General features: G+C 38.9%; 1 protein-coding gene across 5 annotated transcripts in view; it reads left to right on the top strand.

The window, feature by feature from the left end:
* Positions 1-18,071, top strand: part of ESRRG (estrogen related receptor gamma) — a 389,975-nt gene that overhangs the window by 202,092 nt on the left and 169,812 nt on the right. The window lies entirely within an intron of this gene.

The raw sequence follows: 18,071 nt of genomic DNA, 5'->3' as shown, positions 1-18,071 counted from the left end.
TTTATTACTTAGAAGGAAAGGGGAACACCAGCATAGCTTCTGCCCTAGGCAAGATCTCCAGTGACTGCAAGACTGCCAAGAGTGACATACAGGGTTAATAGCAGGGGCAGTGGTCATTACTGAACTGCTGAAGGCTAGGAAAATTCATGATATATGGACAAGTGATAGAAACTTGAATTTCTATGCAATATTTTTTTTTTCTTTTCTTGGTCTTTGGGTTTAACATTTGTGATAAAACACCAATGAATTGCTCAAAATAATTCTTTAAATATAGTCCATCAAGGATTCCTGTCTTTATCCTATTTTTAAACATTTTTTTCTTTTTCAGGTATTCTACATGTGTATTATCTGTCCAGATAATATTATTATGGCCAGAACATGCTACCTTTTGTGTTGGCAGCATCACATATACTGTTTGTGTTAGGCTGTTACTTGTCTTTTAAGACAGTCAGTAGGACACAATTGAGTGTGATCAGTATGATAGCACTTAGTATGTTGAATTGGAATGATATTCCCTCATAGCATGGTTTGTATTTTACCTGTTAGTTTGAAACAGCTCTTAAGATTGTTTGAAAGCATTTGAGAAGTATGCAAAGGCCACCGTCCTGAATGGCACACAAAAGGAAATATACAAAAAGCAAAATGCTCGAGTTAAAGTAATATTTTAAAAAAACAAAACAAAATACCCCTCTCCTCCTCAAACCAAATCAAACATCACAAACCCCTTTGAAGTTAGGGAATAATAGCTTGACGTCAGAAAACTCCACTGGGGGTTGAATGAATAGTGTGTAGGCTTTTGACTTTCTCAGACTATCTAGTACTTGTGTTGACTGTTTCATATCCACTGCCAAAAAGTCTTTAAAAGTTTCAGATTGGAAGGTGGAAACTTATTGTATTTCATACTGACTCAGGACAGAAATTTGAGGTATTTTCTCCAATTGTGTGCATCTTGCCTTTGTAGCGGAAGTAACTTGAGTCCAGCTTTCAGATTTAAGTCTAGCTATTAACTTGGCCTTCAAGCCCTATAATTTCTCAGATAAGATGCTAATATCCCAAGTGCTACTAGAGATTGGTGTCTTTGAAAAGCTGATGCATCACTTCTGAAATTGAGGAGTTGTAAATTAACCCATGCAACTCATGAGGACTTTGCTGTCTGCCTACATACTGTGACATATGTTTAATTTTTCATTTAAAATATGTGCCAAAGTTACCACATCAGACTATTAATATTTGTTATATTTTTCAGGATGAAAGTTATTCTAAATTAATAAAAGTGCATTTACCAATTTTTCACAAACTTAGCAACAACCTATTAATCTCTCTTGCCAAAGTTTCAATCTCAAAGGATGAGAAATAAATCTGTTTCTTTGAACAGCAGTGAGAGAGACTGGTAAGCATTTAAAAAAGGTAGATGATGTTCAGCTACTAGCAGTTCTAACAAAGTTTTTATTTTCTTGAGATTTATTCTGGTAAAAAGAGTAAATTGTTTTCTAAATGGATGTTTTTAATGCTTATCGAGAAAAGGTACTTTAAGGTGCAGAACATTTCTAAAATACTTGGTCTGCATCTGTCCTTTATTAAAAGTACCACTTCCAGTAGCTGCAACTTTTCAGAGCTAAGTGAAATAGCTTGAAATGCTTTAGCGGTATAAGGTCCCCCGATAAGCCTTTCAAACTTAGAGCTTTCAGGTGGTACTCCAGTATCTCTCAATTGCTGATTTCTACATTAGCTTGCTGGGAACATAGATAATGCTCATGTTAAGCATCCTTTGGCTTCCGCATTTATCTGTGGAATTGCTTTACCTTGAACTACTGTAGAGAGCTATAGGTAAACAGAGAAGAATCTGTGGAGAAAGTACACAGAAGAAGGATTTGCATGAGGAAAAGTTGCATCTGCTTTGTTCCATGAACAAAAGAAAGTAACACTTTGAAAGGCTGCAAGTATTAGCGTGTTATTATCACATCCTGTTTTCTGCAGGAAAAACAACAACAACAACAACAACAAAGTTTAAAGGACAGAAAGAACTTTTCTGAGAGACAGAAATCCTCTCTCTACTATCTATGTATTTAGCATAGATGATGCAGTTTGTGTGCTACAAGTACCACCGCTATTTTGTCTGTCTGGAGCGTGATGCGTTTTCCAGATTAGAAGCGTTAGTGCCCTCTATCGTTCATCAGAGAACTGCAAATATTTTTACAGATTATACTCCTTATTATCACTCTCGGTATCAAGCAGATCTTAACAAAACCCACACACATTATAAAAGCCCATTTCTATAAGCTAAACTACTTCATCAAGAAACATACATGTGTTTTTTCACTACATCAACATTCTGCTGCAACTTTTTTTTTGCTTTATGAAATGCAATAAAATAAACTATAATCCCTTTCAGGGGAAAATGTATTGAATTACATATAGAAATAGACATTCTTTTTTGTTATCACTTCTGTGCTGACAATTCACTTCTTTCCATGTGTAATATTTTAGTAACAAACATTTTTAATCAAATCATTCTCAAGTGTCCAAGAGGAAAGTGCTTTGAAATACATATTTGATCCTTTGCCTCTTTTAATTTTTTTAAATTAATGTTTTATTTTGAGAAATCAGACTTCTGTTATTTTGATAGGCTAGTGGGTACATAAGAGAGTGCAACTTTTCAGAAGAACAATAGAAAAATAACGTGGCCAAGCTGTGGGTTTGTTTGGGTTTTTTTTTACTACATTAAAGTGAACTGCAAGAATGACAACTTCATTCAAGCAGATCATTTGGAATTACATTAAACAGCTGCTATTAAACAGCTGACAACAAAGGAGACCATTTTGATCTCGACAGCAGAGAGATTCGAGCAGCATGCTCCCTCAGTGATGTTATGAAGAACACATTGTGCTCTTGTATACCAACACACAGTGTACTCCCCACTGTGCTTGTTGCCAAACACCGTTTTTTCAAATCACTTTGTATTCAGTCAGGGATCCGGGAAGTCCAAATCCAGCCAGACAAATGCAGAACAGCTTAGTTGAAGCAGCTTTTAACAGGTGCCATCAGCACAGACTTGTTGAACCAGAGACACAACGCAAACTATGGAATGGTGGTCAACAGGGTGTGGATTTGCCCCATTGCACATGATGGCACAGGGTACTAAATAGCTTTTTTGCCACTGAGGCTGGTTAATGGCCCTTTGGTAAAGGGGAGGGGATGTGACAAGGAAAATACGTGGTAGCTCCTCACAGACGGAGTCTGCTAGACTTTTATGCTCACATTAATTTGTTCTTCTCAGTAGTGCCAGACGCTGAGTGGACCAGAATAAAATGAGCATACCTGTAAAGGGATAAATGGAATGAATGTAGGATTGATTTAAGAGGGTGCTTCCCGTGCTCGAGATAGTTGACTGAAGGATGGGGAATAAAATAACAGTAGAGATAATTAGATGGGTCACTGTCTTGTGCTGTCCTTGTCTTTCAGGGTACAAGAGGCATCCCTTCATTATCACTGTAATCTGCCATTGCTCGTAATGTGCCACGTGTGTTGTCTGCTACATTGTGTTACCCCTTCCCTGTGTGTAGTCATCCTGCACTTTTTCTGCCTTTTCAGCCATAACCTTGACCCCCTCCATGCTTCTTGACAAACTCCTATAGACGTGGATTTTTTTTTCAGATGGTATAACAGGGACAAAAGATAGGTTACAGTATTTAAAGCAGTTGTATATTCTACTATTTTCTTTAAGTGCAAACTCTGTGTAGTGGTCTCTGAATAACACAAAGAGGTACAGTTCATCGGAGGACTAGAATATATTTTATTGCCTTCTAGCAAAACAAGGCAATTCCAGCAAATGCCTTGTTTAAATGTTCAGATTTGAATTTCAAATTGCAACATAATCTTTACTGTGTTGGAGAAATATGAAACTTTACTTCTCAAAGAAATTGTGCAAGGTGATACATTTTTATATTAGGCCCTTAGTTTTAGATTTATATTTGTATTTACATGAATACTTCCATAGAAATTATGTGAAAGAAGATGTGAGAAATTGTCAGATGGGGCTCTGCCAGTCACAGAACCATTTTACAGAGTTGTTTTAAAGAATGCATAGTATTGATATGGAAAAAAAGTTCAAGCTATGCATTAGATAATGCTTGTCTAGGCCAGAAACTGGAGACTTTGTTTTACTGAAAGAAAAATGATACCTTTGTAATTGCTGACACACTCATGATGGGTAAAAACAGGAAGGTGGCTTGGACAGAAGTGTTAGAAATGAATTATTGTAAGGGAGGTATATCCTCCGTTCTTTGCCCCATAGAATAAAAAGCAGTAAATTGTATTGGATGTGTGCACTTCCAGTGTAGAAGTTTGGTGAGTCTGAGTTTAAATTGGGCTGTAGGGATTATCAAGCTTGATTGTTTATCATGAATAAAAAAAATCTTTGTGTGGAAACTTTTGTACTTGGCTTTATGCAAAATAATTCAAGCTACATAATATATTTCAGGAAGCACTAGTGCAACAAAAACTGTTAAGTGATCTGGAAACTTGTACAGCCCACAGTTACCTCAGTGGTCAATTCTTCCCCTTGTTTCATCGTATTCTAAGCTGCATTTGTCCAAAGGACCATCTGGCTTGAAAATCTTTGTCACGTGTGCATTTTGAGAATTGTTATCAAGTCAGCTCTGTCTTTACGAAGCTAGATTCTTATGAAGGTGAAGTTATTCCTAGCACTTGGCTGTTTATGATGAAGTGACATTTCATTGTACTTGAAAGAGGAAAACAACAAAACCCACCTCCAACTCCCCCTCTATTTTGATTTCTAAAGCAATACCCGCAGTTGGACTTGAGCTTAACGCTGCAGTGACTTTTAACTGTCTGTATTGAGTATTGAACGTATGGGGAAATGTGTCTCAGGTATGAATTAAAGTAGTTTTCCAGGGTATGAATGTGACTCGCTGTTAGTTTTGTGTTTGTGGAATTGAGTCTTGTCCTTAAGAACAGTGGATCTTGACTGGTATTTGACACATAGGTCTCTTGGGCTCAGCCTCTAGAGAGGCTGTGCCTCTTACCTGCTCAAGACACTGAAGGGCATAGGTGGAGTTTTGCTCTCAAGCTTTGCAGAAAGACAGCTAGGTATTTCTGATTTAGTTTTTACTTCTGTCCTGTTGAATCCAAGACGTTTCTTTTTTTGAGCTGGATTGCATGTAGTGAAACAGGAGTCTGTATTTATGTGAAAAAGAAGCACTTACTAAAGTTAAGCATTAGGCATTCATGTTTACAATGGTCTGCGTGCATGTTATGTCCAGCATTGTGGAATGGCTTGTATGCTTACTTTTAATCAGTAAGGAAAACTATTGTAGAGATGACATAAAAACTCAGGTAATGAGCAAACAAAAAGAAAAGTAACCTAGAAAGAGATCAGTTAAAGCAGCCTTGTTTTTTTATGTGCTCTTATGTTGGCTTAAAGTAATTTGTCTTTAGCTGATACGCATTCTTCCCAACATATAGCTCAGTGTTAAAGAGCTGACGCTCAATGGCAAGCCACAAGAAGGCTGAAAAGGCAATATCATGAATAGTGAACTCTCTCTTGGTTTCCTTGACACCTGCATAGTGCATACTGCCAACTATGATAAATGGAGCAGAAACATAGACACTTACTAAAAAGATGGAGCAGAAGTTAAAGGCTGGAGTGAGAGACATAGAAAGATGTATGCTTGATCTCACTTGGAAAGAGAAACAAATGAGTAGGGGAACAAGTGAAGTTGAATGACATCTTGAAGACAGGAAAGGACTGAGGCTGAAGTGGCAGGAGGCCAGCAAGAAGAGCAGATGGGAGGTGGGACAAGTTTATTACCAAAGAGGCCATTGGATAGCAACAGTGCACATATTGCTAGAGAAACAGATGAGGTGAGCTGGTAATTTTTCTGAATTCTGTCTGAACATGTCTCCTATTCAGATTCCTTATTTCTTGAAGTTGGTATACTTTCTGGGAAACTTCCCTGGCAGATGGAAGAAAACTCTGCCATGTGATGCTCAGAAAAGCAATCATCAGAAAGACAGCAGAGTGGGATAGGGGAACAGAGCTGTGTTCCAGAATATTTGAAGCTGTGTTCCAGAATATTTTTTAAAAATGAGAAATACTCTGTTCATCATTCTAAACTGTTGCCCACAGAAGAACAAAGCAACAATAGAGACACATATTTTGATGAAGCTAAATTGGCCTGAACAGTTCTTCCCTTACTGTGGGAATCAGACAAAATTTACTGTGTTGTTTGGCTTGATAGTGGGAGCTACTGAATTTTACGTGCCAATATTGTCTTACAAAACCTGTGTTATGTTGACAGACAATGAGTCTGACCTGATGCTGAGGAATAAAAAAAACCCCCAAAACAGCTGACTTAGTAAATGCCCCAAAGAGCAAAAGAAATGATATTTTGCCTGCAGGGCTCATTAACGAGTTGAATTTCTCATCCAATCCTTCTGGGTCAGCTGTGTTGCTTACTCCAGAAGGAACAGGCTTGTAGAAACCATCACGATAGGTATCTTGAAGATGCAGTACATGGGCATAAACTATATATGCAGTCAGCAAGGTATGTTATACAACTTCTCTCTTTGCGTGTTTGCCAGGGAGAAGTGGTAAGGGATTGTTTTCATTTGGATAGCTATGTAAGCCTATTAGCTGAACTAATTTGAGATTCAAGCAGACCTTGGACCAATCTATGGAAAATGTTGATAGTTAAGAAGAAAAGTAACCAAGGAAGACATCGCATCTCTCTTCCATCTGTACAATTTTTTACATGAATCTACAGACACAATTTAGTAGTATGCAATATACCTTTTAACACTGAAGTCTAGAAAAATGTTTGAAAGTATTGATGTTAGTAGAAATTATTTCATTTTGTTCTATATTTTATCTTTATCACAGCAAATTTGACTAAATTTCGCTCTGCACTGTACCATATGCACATGCCTGCTATGAAGTTTGCTTGTATACCTGCACAGTTGAGAGTAAAAGTGATCTGTCACCTGGAAAGCATTTGAGGGATCTGCTGTGTTTTAAGAGGTATGATACCAGGACAATTGGTAGTTTCATACCTCCTCAGCAATAAAGCCATTTTCAGTGCTAAAGATAACAAAATTTGGCTGTTCTCTTACCAGCACTTGAGGAGGCAGAATGCACTCTAAGCTCTTTGCTCCAACTCACACAAAGACAGCAGCAGACAGCAGCCTTTGAAACATCAGTATTAGTAAAATGAAAAACAATGGGCTGCATTAAGGAGTTTTGTGTTTCCTTTGAATGTAAGTAAGCATTCTTCATCCCTCACTGTCTCTGTGCTTAACAGCCTTGTTTTTTGGCAATAATAATATCATTTTATGTTAACGTGATGATATTCATGCCTGTAAATCTTCAAAACTGTGTGAGTGAGAAAAAGATAGAGAATCACTACTCGTTGCAACCACCTCTGGGGAGAAATTGAGCATTTGTTCAACAGCAAAGAATAACCTTACCTGGAAGTTCAGGACAATTAAAGTGTAAGCTAGCAATGTAAAATTCAGTATGCTAACATAAGAAGTATGTTGTCCTTTAGGATATGCTAAGTAGGACAAAAAGACAGATACTCTCCCAACCCCCCTCTCCCTGCTTGCCACCCCAGATTACTTCTGTGTATACAAATAAACGGAAGGATAACCCCCCTCCACAACCAAGTTTCTCGAACTCCAGATTGTGTGCACAAAGCCTGTTTGGTTACTCAGAGAATTTGAGGATGAGGGAAAGGGCCAAGATACAACATGTACATATATCTGTGTATCACGGAAAGCCGGACTTAAGCCAAAGTGTCTCTAGAACTGTGTCACTGTCATTTTTGGGTTTTTTAATCTTGCTGTTTAAAGCCCTAGCCTGTATTATAGCTGGCTTAAGTCCTGTCATAACACAAGTTTGATCTGGAGGTTTCAACTTGTGCAGATTTTTGTGTGTCATTTCTAACTTCTAAATGAGAAGATATTAATTTTGAAGGAATTAGCCAGAAATTTCCTCATACTGCAATGAAATGGCGTAAGTTAGCCAGCTAAAGGTTTTCTAATGAAAACTAGGGTGATATGAAATTTCCCTGATAAAAAAGATCTCTAGATTTCATCTGCTGTATTAAATACCAGCCTAAAAAGGAAGGTGGGAGTCATAAATGGCTGAGCAGATATTATCTACTTTTACATTCCAGGGACACTCCTTTACTTCTCTGTTTCGGTCCAAACAAAGGCTGAAAATCTTGAGGGTTAGGACTATTTTCTTCCTCAAGGCTGGCAAGCTCCTTAAAAGTCTCGATAGCTTTTTATTTTATTTTATTTGTATTGTTTTAACCAGTTCCTTTTTGGATACCACGTGAGGGTTTCAGGTTTTGGTGTGGACAGGTGTTTGTGTGACTGCATTCTCCCCAGGGCCTGGGGGGGGGAAGGCGGGGAGGGGGGCACTGGGAGGTGTTGAGTGCTGAATGTTAAGCTCGTTCCTTTGTATGGCTTAGAAATCTCTGTTGTCCAGAATTGTACAGATAAGGCAGACCCATTTGCTTCATTGTCAGGCAATGTAGCTGAATAGAAATGCAAATGTGACATAAGGGGACAGCGCTGGGGAGGCATTTGCTGTTACCTACTGTAACAGTGCTTCTGGCTGTTGGAAAATTCCTGCAGAATCCAAGGGAGGGGGGTCATTTATTTATTAAAAAAAAATAATTAGCTACAGGTTATAGGAAAGATTCTCCAAAAGCAAATGTATCTCTCTTGCAGATGCTTTTATTTTTATGCAGTGGAATGGCTTGGTTTTAACTCCCTTATCAAGAGCTGCATGCACTGCCCAGACTAAATTGGGAGCATCTCCACACTGTTTGACAAATAGATTTTTTGTAAACTGATTTAGCCTTTTCATTGTTTGCATTTCATTATATAGCAGACTTCATGTCACAAAATCGGTATTCATTCAAAATAGAGAATTTAGAGATAGGACTGTAGCCAGATAAAAAAAAATATTGCACAGGTCAGGTCTATTAACCATAGAATAATAGCAAGTCAGTGATCCAAGGGGTAGTTCTTCTGCAGGGAAAGGCTAACATAACTGAGGTCAGGAGTCAGACCTCAGGACTTCAAATGTGGCTGTCACCAGATTTACAAGTAAATCTACTGGGAAAACAGGGAAAACGAAGGGACCTTGCAGGATAAGAAAAGAGAGGCAGCCCAGCTCTTTCATCTTAAATCTCAGGCTTTTCAGTGGATGAAGAATAAAAGTCTGATTTGCTTAAGTGCTTCACTTTATTCAGAAACTCTGAGTTGCATCTTCCAAAGCATGATTCAAGGATCTAACTCAATCAGGTTAGAGAATTTATTTAGAAAAATAACATTAAAAGAGAACTGATTCTTGTTTTTCTGCCAAATTCATTATTGAATAAAGACCCTTAGCATTCTGAAAATATGTGTACCAATTGCAAACAGTGCTAAGGAATACAGATATGGCCTTTAAATATGACTGGAGCATTTATGTTACTGGAGTTTATGTTAATTCCTCAGGAGCAGATAATATGAAGTTGGAGTAAACAGATCAGTAGGAAGACTGAACTGCTACTTTTTTTTTTGATATTTTATTTATAAAAGCCATTCCAGGTTTCTTTAAGCCTATTGTTTCCCTGACAATATTACAGAAATTCTTTCCTGTCTCTTAACAGTCACATTGCATGCAGAAATTGCTTTAGATATTCTAACAGCTCCTTGCCATTGTCTTCATGCCTATAAACTTCAGCCGCTCAGAGCATAGTCCTGGATGGGTTCAAGGCAGGTAACAGCAGAAATTGCTTTAGATATTCTTATTCAGAAATTGCTTTAGATATTCTTATTCTAACAGCTCCTTGCCATTGTCTTTATGCCTATAAACTTCAGCTGCTCAGAGCGTAGTCCTGGATGGGTTCAAGGCAGGTAACAGCAAGGGTGTTCCCCGGGAAGTCAGTATTTCATTGGGTAGTATTGTTTGAACTCGTGCTCAGATAAGTTGTATATGTATTCAGGGTTATCTGGTCAGTAAAGATATGGTATTATAGCACTAGAATTAGATCTGTTTTCCAGATGTCCAAGAATGGATGTGCTTTCAGGAAGTGGGTAATCGGGAATCAGTTCTACAATGTGATATTGTGTGGGAGAGCACTACTCAAGTTAACATGCATTTGTCTGAGAAAGGAATGCAAAATCTGTTTTTCAGGAGAGAAGTAAGGCATGTAACAGTGTAACTTGGTGTGCTTTCAAATCAGCTCACCTGGAAGCTCCTTAAGCAGAGAAGCGTGGTCTTCAGAGGGACAAAATTAGCAAAGTTGCTTCTAACTAGAAAGAAAGATGGAACCATTCACTTGTGTGAATGTGTTGGTTCAGCTTGCTTTTTCACTACTAATTTTTTGTTGCTACATACATGTAGGTAACCAAGAATGTATAATATAATACATTTATGTGTGTATGTGTGGGTATAAGCACATACCTCCACGCATCTATAGTAATTGAACCAAATTGTTTGTGATACAAGTGTCAAAAGTGCAGTAAGTCTAAAGGCTGTGCTTTCTGGATCAATTCACACCGTGAGTGAGTGCTTTAGCAAGAAAATATTGACTGGATCTGCTTAAAAGTCACACTGCTATTTTATTGCTTTATTCAGCATACTTGAATTGAATAATTACAATTCTTACTTTTCCTTCTTTATCTGTGAAAGACAGAAATTTCTGTCTGTTCTGGCAAGTTAAGCTCAATTTCTGGAACCATAACACCTGAAATAGAGGCAGAACTAGCAGAAGAAAAGAAAACCCCTAATATGAAAACTTAGATTTGCATGTTTCTCATAAAGGAAATTAGAATGTAAATTCAAACTTGCAAGTAGATGAATTAAGCTGAAAGAGTATCTGCGTAATGTTTACACCTTAAACGTCATACACAGAGCTAAATCTATTGATTTGAGATTGACTAATTGAATAAGGCTAACTGTCTGGTCAATAGGAGTGAAGCTGTTGTAGGACAGAAACACAGGTGATAATGGAAGGCTTCAGCTACAGAGGGATGTAGTTATGATTATATTGTCTCACTTAATCATGTTTACTAATACAGACAGAAAAACTTTTAAATGTAATAATGTAAAGCAGGCATTTTTGTTACTGTGCAATTCTTAGGTATTGTCTTAAAGATGTTAATATGATCCCATTAAATGCCAGCGTACAAGTCTACTTGCACTTGTATTGGTATACACTGACATTGTTTGACCTGGAGTCTAAATATGGCTCTATACAAAGTTTACAATATTAAGGGCTTGGTCATTCAGGTGATACACGCATTTAAAAGAAGGTATGTATACAGGAAGAAAAATTAGAATGCTGTTACCATAGGGACAGATTTCAGTGGCCTTCATTATGGAAGTCTCTACCTTCATTCCATTCATCTCATTTGTCTCCAGTATGAACTCGGTGCCAAACTCTCGCATCTCAGATCAGTGATACATTAGACACCTCAGTCTTGGATAAAACAGTTACATACTTCTATATTACATTGAATTCTTCCTTACTAGTTATGGATAACAAAAGTAGAACACCCATGCAGAAAGTCCCTGCTTGACAAGCAGATCCGTTTTTTCAGTACTTAAAATAGATGCTTTGCTGCTTGTTGGTGTTTATTGTAGCTAAACTGAGAGTGTTTTAATTTAGTGTTCCTTGCACCTTTAAAAAGTGCAACCCCTTTAATCTATTGTTTTTAAAAGCATGCATTAGGTGTCAGATAACATAAAGACAGCATGTAGAGATAACCCTGATGTAAGTGATGGTTCCAGTCATCTAGTGTATGGATAAAAGATTTCTGAGGCTATGTTACTCGGCAGTTCAACATGATCTGTCTGTTTGTTAATCAGAGAACACGAGAAGAACAAAGGAGGGAGAACAAAAATGTTGAAGAAAGTGTCATATAGCTCAAAGATGTACAATGGGACAAGTAATGCAGTGGTAGGATTGGATAAAGCAGAGTTGTGGAAACAATGAGCTGTAAGAGGGCAAAATTTGTTTCAGTTTGTTTCACGTGACTTAGGTTTGTTGGTAAAGGAGATAACATTTTGTATTCAGTCAGAGAGCATGTTCTGTAAATCTCTTCAGTTACCCGTTCCCTGTGTGTCGCAATAGATTAAGTCGCTGTGTGATGATATGACACCGCCATCACTCGTCTTCCTGGGATATTGCTGGAGGCAACAACAAACCTGTGTCTTTGGCACATGTGAAGGAATTTAGTGCTTGAGGGGTTAAATTACACAGGCTCCCCTGTGGATCAGCTTATGCTTGGACAGTAATAATAGCAATAACATTAATAATAAAAATGCCAGAGTGAGGGAAGTGGAGGGAGGAGCGGGAGGAGGGGGGAGGTGGGGAGAGGAAGGAAGCAGAGTGATGGAAGATGGGCTGGGACAGTCGAGAGGGGGTGGAAAAAGGCAGGCTGGAGAGAATGTTTCATACAGCAGGTGTACCGGCTCCACGTCTGATTTGGTAGGAGCCTCCGCGACATGCACATGCACAAATACACATTACAGGAGCTTTGGGGGTGGTTGGTGCCTGTGTGCGGGTGCATGCGTACTCTCGCTTCAAGCCATGATATCCTAGGGCAGTGTAACAAGTCATGTCAGCTCACAGTAAAGATTATTGGTGTTTTTACTGAGGAAATATTTACGCTCCATCGTCTTCTTCTATTTTTAGCACTTCGAGCTTGCAGTCAGGTAGAAGGGCTGGTGTGGGAGTGGGAAGAGACCCATTGAGGAATATGTCTCATCCCTCAATTAGATCGAGCTAAACCCCTAATCTTGCTTAGGAATAGCTGCTGATGCTAAGTTTTCTCCTTTCCCTTCTGGTTTAGTGGGATATTACATTTCACTGCAGTATAGGTGATAGAATGGGATGTCAACTGGAATGTTTTGGTTCTAACAGAAAGAACAAGTATTTCTAAGGAAGGTATTTTTACATAGCTGAGGCCTCCAAAAAAAACCAAAAGGTAATGTAAGTGCAGAATAATGTGTTTTGGGTTGTCTTGTTTTGTTTAATTCCTGGATAGAAAAGCCATCAAAGAGACAGCAATTTATTGCATTGTGGGGCCAGAAGATAATTCCGAATTTGTTCTTTCAGATTTGTTGTTTATCATAATAATCCTTCTAGTGAAAAGGGCTAATTTACTCTTTCTATAGGAATATTTTAAGTGTGATTATCATAATATCACAGCTGCTGAAAAGGTCTAAAATAGGACATTGACCTTGAACGTGTTCCTGCGTTTAGTATGTGGTGCTTAACATTCAAGAAACAATACAACTGCAACTCATTTATTAATGTATAATCTCAAATTGTTAACTCTTGCTCTGTAAATACATGCCACAAGGATTGTAGAAAGCTTGCAGTATCCCATGAAGTACATGTGGTACTTTATCAGTGTAAATATGTATAAGATTTTCAAGATTTCTGCTGGGAATACTCCATAACTAAAGTAAGTTTTCCCTTTGGTACTGCACTAGTTTATGATTTAATTTTTACTGACATTCCACCAGTCATATTATTAGCTTCACAAAATGAAAGTGAAATAATCCTGTATTAATTAAACAGAGCAACTGAATTCCCTCAGTCATCTTATCCTTGGCTGTCTGAGACAGCAACGCCACTTCAGCTTCTCTGAAGAAACTTACACTAGAAAAAACCCAAGAGCTTGGGGTAATAGCGAGATATCCATACTGAAGTGTGTGTCTGAATTATCTTTAGGGAGTTAGACCTTTTTTGGTGGGTGACAGGTTATGTGTGTGCAACTTCCTCCCCCCACCCTCCCCCCAGCCCCATCTTTGTGTCAGAGGCTTTGGAAGAGGTGTTTTGTCAAGAGAATAATTTTAATTTAAAGCAACGTGAACAGTTTGTATTCTGTGCTAGTGAAGGCAGTCATTTAAATATCCACACTCATGCCCTTGAAAATAAAACCAGGAGAAAATGTGGAGTATTTATTTGAGACCAGATGAATTGACTGTAGTTTGGTGACATAGTAAGGCAATTGCTGTTCTTTCATGGAGACATTTTTTATATGCTGGAACTGAGTGTAACAGCAAAAGCTAAAAGCCTTCCTCTGCCTATTTGTGAATGCACTGTAGAAAAGTTCTAAGGAGCATTCGGAGATTGTGTTATGTGAACTTTTTTTCCCTAAGATCAAAACAAGGAGTAATTAATGCTAAATACAGATTGAAGTAGCAGATGGCCTTAAAGTAATAATCTGCTACAGTTTGTCCAGCTATGTACGAAGAGGTGAACAGCATTTGGAACTTTTGTAGTGTTGGGTTTTTTAACTCATTAGAGGTATATCCAGAGATGCACCAAATAAGTGCGTTCCAGTGAGAAGAACAAAACGCAAAAGACCAGCAGACAGTGACAATATTGTTCTAATGTTGATCTCACTGTAGTGTAGCACATCTAAGTTCTTTCTTTCATTAGTGACTGTGAATAAAGAGAAAAATCACATATTTTATGGTATTTCAATATTTATTTCAAGCTCGTAACAATATGGTATTTTCAAGATAGACTCTGAATAAGGTGCCATGGTGTATGGCAAATTTCTACTAAAGTATTTGTTTCTAAACAAATTCTCAGCAGCTAACGGACTCTTTCTTATTCTTGCTCCTTCCCAAATGGCTTGAGCTTGTTACTGCTTTTGGTAAATACACATTTGACACAATGCACTGTGTGGCTGAAGTGCCACTGAATCTTACTTCTTCAGTTGCCTTAAGGTAGTTGTGTTTTAAGAAATCTGGCTTTTTGGATGCCTTGAAATGTCTATGGTATTTAAATGTGAAGATGCTTAAAGAGGTACTGTTTGGCATGCACAAAAAATTAGAGAGAGACAGAGAAACGTAGGTGCTGCTCAGTAATGCCCTTTGACTGGTACAGGCATTCGTGAGCCTTTTTTCATTCCCATCTCTGATTCCATTACCGCTGTTTCGTATAGACTCCTTGTGGTAAGATTTTGCACTGTATGTCTTGGTAAGTTAGTGCAGATGTGTGATTGCATGCATGTTCTTACTCTGTATTCCCTGATAAAATTTGGTAATCTAGTAGCTGTTTTGGGTTTTTTTCTTTCTCTTGTTACTATTTTTATTTATTTCCACAGAAAACCTTGAGAACATGAAGCTATGCTTAATCCCAGTATATTTGCTGCTGCAATCTCTTTCTTATCTTTCTCTTTCCCTTCCCCAAATTGATCAGTAACTGTGAAACTCAAGTTCATGAATGCAGTTGGAATTCCAGGTCCCAGTCTGGTGGAGGTGACACTTTCAGTCCCGGGGGGAAGAAGCCAACTGCTTTGTTTATCAACATGCAAAGTACAGCACTGTATTTCTAGTTCTCCAAGAAGCAGCACTGGGAGGGAAGACAGCTGCTTGCTTAGGTGAAAGCTAGTTGATATAAAGGTAGCAGTGGTAGAAAAGTTCAGGGGGAAGAGGAAAAATGTGTTATTTGGGGGTGTAGAGGAGGGTGGGGGATGCCAAGCCAACAAGGTAGTAGAAGCTATGTGAACATGGAAAGGAACAGGAAGACAGACCATGACAGGAGGAGAGACCATTGTGTTTCAGCACCTGCACGTAAAATGAATTTTAGGAGGTAATGAACAAAAGTCAAGCTAACCTGTGCTTTGTTAAGTTTCAAAATGGATTATCTGTCATGTTTTAAGGAGAGCGTATTCTGGGGAACTTCATACAGAGAAGTGACCTTACCAAATCAGTCGTGTACAGAGATTCTTTATGAGTGATTTTTAAATAAGAAAACATGAAAATCTTTGAAGGCATTTTAGCATTAAAATATTGAAAATGGTAATTTTGGGTATAAGTGTATCAACAGACCTTCAGAGAGACACTTGGTAAAAACAATGTATTTGTATTTTCAAGTTTGGCCAATGTGCATATGTAAATCAGTTTGTAAGAGCTGTATTTTGGGTATACGTAGTAGTATTGATAGCTAGACATCACATTCAAGTTCTGATTTGATACTGAAATCCACATTTATCAAATTTTTACTTAAGACTGCATCCTAGTACAGTAACATGATTAAATGCTTCTCATTCTGAAATTTGAGAAAACCTTATTTTTTTGTCTCTGATATTTCTACAGAGCACTTGGATTTTACTCTACATTTCAGAGCTTTTTAATTCAGTGCTCACAAGTGAATTTACATCTTAATTACGGAGTTCACATCTAACAATATAGACAGCATAATGCTACTGGTAATTAAGCTTTTACTGCCTGCTTCTATACAGTAGTCTGAGCTGTAGCTTTGCTGTGTGAGTTCTGATTCCCAAACTTGTATGTATTTATATCAGCTTTGTAGGAAGCAGGCCCAGTCTTCACATAAGGTTAAACACATAACACTGGAATCTCTCTGCTGTAAAGATATACAAACATGTCTATTGAGGTTCTGTATTTGGGAATTGGGTTGTGTGGCTGTGTTTATTTAGAAAGATGCTGTGAAACAGATTTTGAGAGGGCATTTGCGTTCCCATTTGTGAATGGTATTAATGCGTTCCGAGGGTGTGCACTGATTTGTTTTGATCTAGAAGACTGCCATTTGCATCATGTTAGGGCTCTGGTCACAGAAGATTTTTTTTAAAGAGTTCAGCTAAATTATAAAAAAATACGGGTTTTCCGGTGTGTTGGGTTTTTGTATTGCCAGAAATAGCCTGCATGGTCTGGTAGGGACAGAAACATTTGGAACCTGGAAAACATGTATAGTGTCGTAGTTGTAATACTAAGTAAAAATAGTAGCTTTTGAGAGAAGAAAGCGCACTCCCAATTCACTACTGATCTTTTCAAAACGAGAGGGGCTGTGTGTTTCGGTGCCAACCCTGTCTAAATTTGAGTATGGTCATTTTCTTGAAATAAGTTTAATCAGGGACCTTTCATATGACAGAGGGGAGTGAGTCTGAGCTGGCTCTAAGCAGTAGTTTGCTGGAATTGCGGTTTGGTGATGTTTATACAGGCATGCATGCATACAGGGCAAGTGTTTATTTCCTTTTTAGTTTGGTAAAATTTACCTTCAAAAAACCCAACCCCCCAAACACTGTAGAAGTCTACACACATTCCCAGATTTACTAATGCAGACCTACTACGGTGCAGTCTTTATCTTGTTAAAATGAGGCAGGTTGAGCTAGTCCACTGTAATCCCTCGAGTTACACAAGAAACTGATCAGTTATGGAGCTTTTATTTCTTTAATGTATCTAAAGAGATATATGCATCTAAACATCTAAATATTCGTATGGGAGCATAGACTTTAAATATACCCCTGTGAAAGACGTAGCTAACCCGTCTATGAACACATATACCTGTACATGCTCCCAGTTGCACCCATGCTGTTAAGGAATGGATCCCAGTGCTCGTTTTGTTAGCAACGTCCTTCTTTAGTAAGTACAAAATGAGACTTTTGGTTTTTAAATTTAGTTTTAAATAATACATTTTTACATTCATTTTTCTGTATCTATATAACCACTTTATATATTTAATGTATATTACACACAATGAAATCTCACCTCTCACCCCATCACTCCACCCCCCCCCGCGACCCCCCTCCCAGCAACTCGGATGACAATGAAAAGTTGAGTTACCCAGTAGCTTCAGCAGGCCGCCTTTGATGTTACTACTATTTTTTTTTCTCCCCGGCGCTGTGCAGTTCCGAAGGCTGGGGACGCGGCGGGCGGCAGAGCGCGCCGGAAGCCGAGCCCCAGCGCCGCAGCCGCCACCGGCAGAGCAAACTTCATCCTCTCCCTGTAGACGCAGTCCTTCGCGCCCGCTCCCGGGAGCCCGCCGAGGTACCTGCCCGACTGCACACGAAGTTGGAGGCGGCCGGGAGGGGCTGGCAAGGGCCGGCGGCGCGGACGTGTCGGCGAGCTCTGCCCCGGCCGCTGCCGCCGCCGCCTCAGGCCGCTCCCCCGTCCCCACCCCTCTACCTGCCGCGCGGCCCGCGCGCCGGGCCGCCCCGGCGCCCCTGGCGTCTGATTGGCCGCCGCCCCACCAATCCGCCGTCGCCCCGGGCCGGGGGGACTG

The sequence above is a fragment of the Colius striatus genome, chromosome 2 (assembly GCF_028858725.1).
Source record: "Colius striatus isolate bColStr4 chromosome 2, bColStr4.1.hap1, whole genome shotgun sequence".
In the NCBI taxonomy this organism is placed as follows: domain Eukaryota; kingdom Metazoa; phylum Chordata; class Aves; order Coliiformes; family Coliidae; genus Colius; species Colius striatus.
Note: the sequence above shows the minus strand (reverse complement) of the source record. Positions and strands in the feature narration are given on the sequence as shown.